This window comes from Pieris napi, chromosome 1, assembly GCF_905475465.1.
Source record: "Pieris napi chromosome 1, ilPieNapi1.2, whole genome shotgun sequence".
NCBI classification, from domain to species: domain Eukaryota; kingdom Metazoa; phylum Arthropoda; class Insecta; order Lepidoptera; family Pieridae; genus Pieris; species Pieris napi.
The window spans coordinates 2,006,096-2,015,255 of NC_062234.1; the positions used below are offsets into that span (position 1 = coordinate 2,006,096).

General features: G+C 33.5%; 1 protein-coding gene across 3 annotated transcripts in view; it reads right to left on the reverse strand.

Moving 5' to 3' along the window:
- Nucleotides 1–8,845, reverse strand: part of LOC125054285 (hemicentin-1-like) — an 80,834-nt gene extending 71,989 nt beyond the window's left edge. For 2 of the 3 annotated variants that reach the window (XM_047656058.1, XM_047656067.1), the window contains exon 1: nucleotides 8,692–8,844. The gene's annotated coding sequence lies outside the window, so the exon portion shown is untranslated. Of the gene's footprint in view, nucleotides 1–8,691 lie in introns of all 3 variants that reach the window. The other variant, XM_047656077.1, reaches the window with a different exon arrangement.
- Between the last annotated feature and the right edge of the window lie 315 nt (nucleotides 8,846–9,160).

Sequence of the window (9,160 nt, forward strand, 5' to 3'; positions counted from 1 at the left end):
GGCTGTTTGGGTCTGAGGCAAGCCGGTTTCCTCACGATGTTCTCCTTCACCGTTCGTTCAATTTTAAATGCGGACTTAGAAAGAAAGTCCATTGGTGCACAGCCGGGAGATCGAACCTACGACCTCAGGGATAAGAGTCGCACGCTGAAGCCACTAGGCCAACACTGTTCCGTTGCTAGCTAATGTAATAATCGTTTTCTACGTGTAGATATATGATATATATTTGGACACAACTTACACAAGTATGCATATAGCTTAGCAAACAACATTAATTATAGCTGACACACTGCTTTATTTTGCGAACCCCACACCAGTCAAAAAATAATATTGGCGCCAATATAAACAGTGACTAATCAATATAGATTCGAAATTCAAATGTGGTATCATTGTTTCTTTTTACAATTGTAGCTAACTAATTATTAGTGGCCAGTATCACAATACAAAAACAAGCTTCATTCTGCGTTATGAGCTTTGCAATTATTACTATTCACGCTTCGAGTCTCATAAGTCGTCTACTAAGTAGCGTCTCGAAGTAAAAAGAGATTTTTGTAATAGCTTATGACTTTCAAAAGACAGACATCTTTAGAATTGTATACAATACGGACGTGTATAATTAAAATGTTTCATGAGTGTAAATTTTAATTAAAATACTTGGTATTAAATAGTTCTTAGTTTGTTTGTATTAAAAATCATCTTAAGTAAATAAATAAATCAGTAGCGCTACAACCTCTTTAGGTCTCGGATTTCTGAATCTGTTTCATGATCATTTTTTAAATCTAGGCAAGTAGGTGATCAGCCTCCAGTGCCTGACACACGCCGTCGACTTTTTGGGCCTAAGACATGTCGGTTTCCTCACGATGTTTTCCTTCACCGTTCGGGCAAATTTTAAATGCGCACATAGAAAGAAATTCTATTGGTGCTCAGCCTACGACCTCAGCTATGAGAGTCGCACGCTGAAGCCACTAGGCCAACACTGCTCTTAAGTAAACAGACCAATTTACTAGATTGAAACGCGTATATTTTTCTTATTAAATTGTAATTGTAGCCAGTAGCCACTGAACACATACTTTTATATGGAGCGACTTTAAATACTTACATAATTTCCATCTTCTGTTTATATTGAAAATATGTTTGGCATATTTCATTCAACAGATTTAAGAATATTAACATATAAAAGCTCCATTAAAAGCAGGCTTTTCGAATGTAATCTGACGGCGAAACAGAGTGATAATGTTTGGTAAGTGCTTTTCCTCAACAGGCGTAAAATACTATATAAAACCAAATGAATCTACGCAATTTTGTTTATTCTCATACAGCTGTATTTACGAATGGCATGTCAATAAGAGAGAAAAATATTATAAACAATCAATAAAATGAAATATAAAATAAAAAAATAAAATATGTTTATTATGGAACATAAGATACATGTATCACTTATTCCACGTCATTAAATTTGAATTTGTAGGCATCCCTACTCATCGGCAAAGAAGACAGAGGGTGTAGGCCGAGAGAAAAAGCCGGCGTAAAAAACTCTCGGTACTCTTTTAAAATATCAAATCATCAAACAGCACTTATTTTAAAACAAATATCGCAAATATATGTTACTAAAGAACTGAAGGGGCTGGTCATATCTAGGGCGCGGGAAAAGATGGACTGAAACAACATAATGATTTATAGGAGCAAATGTATGACGTACTAGAACTAGCGGGTTACAACTGGATGAATGTTGGTTAAAACAAATAGAAATGGAAACATATAAAGGAGGCTTTTACCCTAATGGAGCCATACATATAGAACACTAAACACTATTTTTAGAACTAAATAGAAAATTAAAACAAATTTAAAAAGTTTGGTCCCTGTGGCAGTATACCTTTTTTTACCAGCATTTCTTCGCTGTATTGCGATACTTATTCGTTGAGCGAGGAAAGCACTAGCTGTTGGGTCACCGGTACTATCTACCAGCCACCAACTTAAATCTTAGGAATGCCTGTTGGCTCCAAATGGCTGGAACATTGACGGAAGCAAGAGAGCTATGAGCGCCGCGTGGCGAACTTTGGAGGTTTAAATCTTACACTAACCCAACTAATAGTAATTGTATGAATTAATAACACTTTAATAATAATAAAAGAACTTAAGGCAACCCGATGGAAGTAATAAATAGATAAATGACTGAGGAGTTCTTTACCCAGGTTGGAGTTCCAACCCCTAAACTAACCTAACCACTACTAAATACTTTACCTAAAAGTAGCGTTTCGTAGTTTATATTCCCGAGACATTTTTGTAAAAATCGATTTTTAAAGGTTGAAAATACAGCATACATTAATGATAAATAATAGAACACCGTGTATCGCAGTGTTTCCCAAAGTGGGGCCCAGGCCCTACTTATTTTTTAATTTCAGATTTTCCCTCGTATTTTAAAATCTACTGAGTTTCGTAAAATTTTTAATAAATTAAAAAAAAAAGTAATTTCTTCCAATTAATTTAAGTTCCTTAAGCAATTCAATTTTAGATACTAAAGATTGTTTTTTTAACCGATAATTGACGATTCAAGAGTGATTCATAAGAATCAAAATTAAAACATTTATCACGGCTGGCATCCAAGGTCTCAGCCAAAGTCATTAGAACTTTACCCATGTTTTTACCAAGAAACAAAATGACGTAACATTGTGTGGTATAGTTTTTATTAAGATTCTCCAGGTGTATCAGACATGAATCCAATCCGCCCTTGATGAAATACTGAACGCAGGGTTATTCAGCTTAGCGATAAGTTCGCGACTGTTTTAGTGAAGGTATTAAATATTAAACTGTCTATTTAATAAGGTATATTGAAGCACATGAAAAGTCAACTAAACATAAATTATTCCTGCTTAGTTAACTGGCTAATTACATGTAATCTGACACAGTATCAAAACAGGGGAGCTACACACTTGTACACATACAATTACGCGTGCCAGATTAACTGCCGTATATTTAACGTGATTTGTGTAAGCAGCCCATCGAAAGAAATATATATTTTTCTTTTTCGTTATCTAAAAATGGTCGGCAATAAAAAGGTATGGAATTCTGGGAACAGAAAGAGACAGCGGAACCAGAGATAGGATGAATCCTAGGGTCAGAAGACGAGGAGAAAATAGAGAAGATATTCTAATGTGGAATAAGGATTTTAGTGTAATAGTTATGCTGTTAAGGCCTCAGCAGGATGTAAGAGTGATCCAGGACCCTCTCTTTTAGATACCCGTGCCCCCTTCGGGGCAGGAAATGCGCAGATGCATGTAAAAAGTTGCGATTAACCCGAGAAGGTTTAAAAAAATATACCTACTATCAATTTCTAGGTAAAATAAAGCCATTCTGCGCTATACAGATAATATAAAAAAGTAATGTTTGTGTGCGACGTTTCTGCTTTTTACGACACACGCAACCTGGCGTAGACTACTTTAATACATACAAAGAAAACCTGTGACATTAGCTTAGAATGAGGTACAGTTTTGTTTGAAGATTTTTATATCCGCCTCCAGAAATTTCATTTAATTACAATTCATATTTTTTTTATATAATAGGGGGGCAAACGAGCCTGCGGGACGCCCAAAAAGGGCAGTCATCGCAGTCCATAGACATCAGATCATATAGATTCATATTGATCTGTCTCTCTCTGTTTAATCGGCAGCTCATGTCTGAGCGTGATGGTCAACAAGGAATCATATGGAGCGGACTATCTGTTTCCACCAGTTTCTGTCCAGCGCCTCTCTTATGACAGTGTACAGTGTTGAGGACCATGAGTCTTTCACTTGATCGGTCCAACTGGTCGGTGAACGGCCACGTGATCTTTTGCCTTCTGTGTCACGACCAGTTTCTCAGAGTTCTCATCGCCTCTGCGAAGTATTTCTGTGTAAGATATTACTAATGGTTTTTAAGACAGAAGGCAAAAGCCAACCTGTGTCTGCCTATCTAAAACACCTATTAATTATTTATTGGTAATTAAATTTAGGACCCGGCACTTAAAATTCAAAAAATTCAAAATTCAAAAATAATTTAATCATATGGGTAACACATTGTACACTTATGACTTGTCAGTTAAGAAATACATATTAATGCTTCTAATTTTATATTTAGTGCCACTTCTCAAATCAAGGGCGTAGAACGGAAGAGAAGAACTGTCAATGAAAAAATAATAAGGAAGCGAACCGACTAAAAAAGAATTTTCTGTTATCCTTAAATAACTATGTTTACCTTTACGGTAGAATTATAATATCCAATCACCAATGTTAGAAGGCCCCGTAAAGGTCCCTACCGCATTTATTGAATTAACCAATAAAACAGAGATGACCTATATTTGCCCCAAATAACTATAAACAAGCATGTTTCGTAAAGCTAAATAGTTCATTCATTTGTTTATTTGATTGCGCCGACACCGTTGAAGGCTATAAGCAACACATTTGTTAGCATTAGCATGATCTACTGCTGATCATGAGGTCTCAGGTTCGATTTCACGATCTGAATAACCCATTAAATAGTTCATTTGTTAGTTTATGTACTCTCCTGCGTACTGATTCTATTTAAATTCCAGTAGATATTGAAAAGGTAGCATCGAACAAACAGCTGAGCGGAGATATCAAAGAAATGTGGACTCTTTAATGTTGCTCAGTCATTTCCTAACTTATAATTAATTCATCAGTAATAGCTCGTTTAAATAAACATCAAGACTCTCGTGCTATCTATGGAATAATGTAATCAATAATGCGTTTACTATGACCTAGAATAATAAAAGGTTTTAGAGTCTGGCTAATGAAATAAGATAATTGAATTATTTAAAAAGCTTCGGATGGCAACACAGAATGTCATTGACTTTCTTAGGTTAGTATGATTTATTGTCTTGATACTTCACGCAATTACTCATTTTTATTTCTCTTATATATTTTTTCCGAATAGATAACAGGTGTAATAGCCTAAACTTTGTTTTATAGATTTTTTGGATTTTCATTATTCCGAATAAAGTCGTGTTTTATAATAAATATAGTTTTAGTTTTCCATGCAATGGTAGTCATTTTAAGTATCAATAGTAAAAGACTAAATACGTATAATATTTAATTTCATAGAAATACAGTTACTAACAATGTAAAAAATAATAAAATAAAATCAAGTATCAAGGAAGTTTAATGCACAAAATATATCAAACTTTTAGGGATACCATACTAAAAAAAATTGAATTTGCCGCGCTTTTTCGTTATCTTTTTTCATTAGCCAAACTCTATATAAATCGTATCCAAGTAAAATATAATATTTGTCGGCCATGGCGGGCAAGTAAGAATTATTGTGAAACCATGATTTTTATCAAAATCAGTCAAACCATTTATTTCAATTAGGCCTCATAAAAAGGCACTTTTGAAAGACAAAACTACAAGTTAAAATATTTAAAAAAGTGACCTTAGTTGCCCCTTCCAAATGCCAGTTTAATTTGGAGAAGAGTTGGCAAGAAACTCCATAATTAACTTACAGTCAAACAGTGTTTGAGCTACGTCAAAATTGATGTTTAAAAAAAATAAAAATAATAGCAAATATAATCTTATACTAGAAGTCAAGCCGTTTCGGAGGAGTTTAAGCACAAACACCGCGACACTAGAATTTTATATATTAGATGTTCGGCCATTCGGCGAATAGTTTAGTGATAAGTATATTCGACTGCATATCGTGAGGATTCGATCTTCGGAGTGACTACATCTGGTTTTAGTTGTCTGTACGTTAGGACAGAATCAAAATGGAAAAAAAAATATGTTTGCAGAATTATTAATACTAATACCTGACCGAAGAGCAGAAAACTTAATGTTTATAAAAAATATATTCTACAATAGATTATATAATAAAAGATTCTTCTAATAGATCCTAGAAAGTGTCAGCCGAAAAGTAACTACATATATGTTTGTACCAAGTTAGTTCACAAATACTTTTAATGTATATTTTGACGACTCATTGGTCTAGTGGTTAGTACCCCTGACTACGAATCCATGGGTCCCGGGTTCGATCCCCGGCTGAGACGAACATCGATGTGATGAGCATTTGGTGTTGTGCTTAGGTCTTGGGTGTTTAAATATGTATTTATATGTCTATCTATCTATAATATGTATGTATATCCGTGGCACCCATAACACAAGCTTCACCAGCTTAGCATGGGACTAGGTCAATTGGTGTGAATTGTCTTTAATTTAAAAAAAAATGTATTGGGGCAAGGGGCGGACATTGTTTTTACGGTTATGAGCTTTTATAGCAAGTAGATAAATGGTTTGCTTTTTTAGGCAACCATAGGATGTTTAAAAAAGCACAAGCCAAGATGGGATGATGATATGAGAAATTAGATAAATGAAAAATAACAGAGAAAAAGAACAAAAGCGATTTAAAAAGACCTATGTAGTACGAGATCCGACCGCGTGATTTATACGTTCATATGTTTGATTAATAAAATATAATTTTTATCGATATTTATAACTAAACCAATGCAGATCCGCAAAGGTGGCCATCCAAATTTGGCCGCAATTAATTTTAATTAAAATGTAATTAATTATTTATTTTTGAACAATTACGTTCACTTGTAATTGTTAAAAAATATATTTCATTAGAAAGAAATATACCTGAGATACCGAGAAAGTTCAAGGTGCCATCCCTCACTTGGCCGCAACCTAATGTCAGCCAGGTGTAAACAGGTATAATTTCGTTAAATATATACGTTCATAATGTATTATCATGTTATACATACCAAATTGAAGATTAATTCTTTTCCTACATGATGAGATATAGGTGCCTATGCAAAAATGCCCGCAAATAGTGACTGCCAACGATTAAAGATAAATAAAAGCGAGAGAAACTTAAGATAAACACCCCATGTCGAATAAAGATAGAGCATCCCAGCTGCTTGTCGTTTTTATGCTACTGCGCATGCGTCCATAGATAAGGTGCTCAACTAGTAGCTCGCGTATTTGCTTGGAGTTTAAAATACTCCAAAAATTGAGCAGTAAAAATAATATGTCATAATAATTAATCTACCAAACTAGTGTTTTCAATATTTTTTTAATTATATTCAACTAAAACAATATTGATATGATTGCAATATTCAGTACGGTATTTAGTTGAGCACCTTGCCTATGGACGCATGCGCAGTAGCATAAAAACGACAAGCAGCTGGGATGCTCTATCTTTATTCGACATGGGGTGTTTATCTTAAGTTTCTCTCGCTTTTATTTATCTTTAATCGTTGGCAGTCACTATTTGCGGGCATTTTTGCATAGGCACCTATATCTCATCATGTAGGAAAAGAATTAATCTTCAATTTGGTATGTATAACATGATAATACATTATGAACGTATATATTTAACGAAATTATACCTGTTTACACCTGGCTGACATTAGGTTGCGGCCAAGTGAGGGATGGCACCTTGAACTTTCTCGGTATCTCAGGTATATTTCTTTCTAATGAAATATATTTTTTAACAATTACAAGTGAACGTAATTGTTCAAAAATAAATAATTAATTACATTTTAATTAAAATTAATTGCGGCCAAATTTGGATGGCCACCTTTGCGGATCTGCATTGGTTTAGTTATAAATATCGATAAAAATTATATTTTATTAATCAAACATATGAACGTATAAATCACGCGGTCGGATCTTAGACTAATGTGAGTTGATTACCATACCATCCAAAATGTCAAAACAAAGCAAAAGTAATAGAAAGTAATGGAAAATTTAAGTATTATTATTATTATTCTACACGAAGTAAGTTAATAGGTAAGATGAATTGCATCTTTACCTAAATCTTTAAATAATAAACACCAAACCTATTAACAGTTCTGACCTCACTTTGTTTGCGAACGCTTTCCGGATGTTCTAACCACTTTAAAGAAATAACCAAATTTTCAGTGTCCAATACTAGTAATTGGTATTGACGTACGGGACTAAGTCTCGACTATATCTTAACTTTAGAGTAATGAATCCGATGAATTAAGGAAATATGAATGAAAAATAAGTGACGATTCTTTGCGTTGAACCCGGATGTCGAATCGATATCCATCCTAAGACGCAAAAAAATGTGTTTGAATCATCGACAAAAACTGTTAATTGGGTAAGCACCAGTCATGACGCAAACTCAGAGTCGTTTATTAACTAACCACACTTTAAAATGTCCTTTTCTAATTTAAATATCAAATCTTGCATCGATCTATTAACGTAGCTAAAGAATAAAGACCTATCAGCGGACACAGCGGAAAACTAGAAAATAGAGGTTGACGAGCGCCAACAACAAGAAATATAACAATTGAGTCGAAACATAGAAACGCATATTTAAACTAAAGTATAATAAACACTAATACATTAACATTCCTCGGATACATCTCAATAATAAACAAGTTTTTTGGAATATAAAATTTTTAAAACAGCCTTGCCTTAGTTTTATTAATAACTATAATTTATTCGTTCCATCATCAATCCTATTATGTATTTAATTTTTTTATAAAATAAATCTTTAAACGAGTTTCACTGCTTTATTTTTTATCGGACTCTTGGGTGATAAAATTGTATTATACATAAAATAAACTATGAAACAAGAAAATAATGTTGTTTTTAAAACATCTTCCTTGTTAAAAATAATCTAACACGACAAATAAACGCAACACACAAAAAGCTGCATATTTTTCTTAAAACTCACCAATGATCATGAAACATCCACGACAAATCACATAAACTTAACAATGATTATTAAAACACAACACGTTAAACACAATTTCAAAGTTACGCACAAAAATAAGCTTTAAGCTCAACACGTCCGACCGCTACCGAGTGAATTTTGTACTGTCTTGCAAGACTCGTCACTCGAGTATTCACTGTGAGGCTATACGGCCTTTTTTATTCAGAAATAGGTTTGTTTGACTGCGTATAAAGAGTTCCAACGTTCATTCCGCATAAATAAATATAGATAGAAGCATCTGTCGATGAAAGGGTAATTTTGGTACAGCGAGCATAAAACACTCAGATCCGATTCAAAAACCGTCTTTTATTATTCACAAATTAAATATTATTTTGAGAATTAAGGGTACTGACTATTTCAATTTGATTTAGTTTTCTATTTATTAATTTGTAATTATTATTATTACTAAGGTTAAGAATATTTGTGTGTT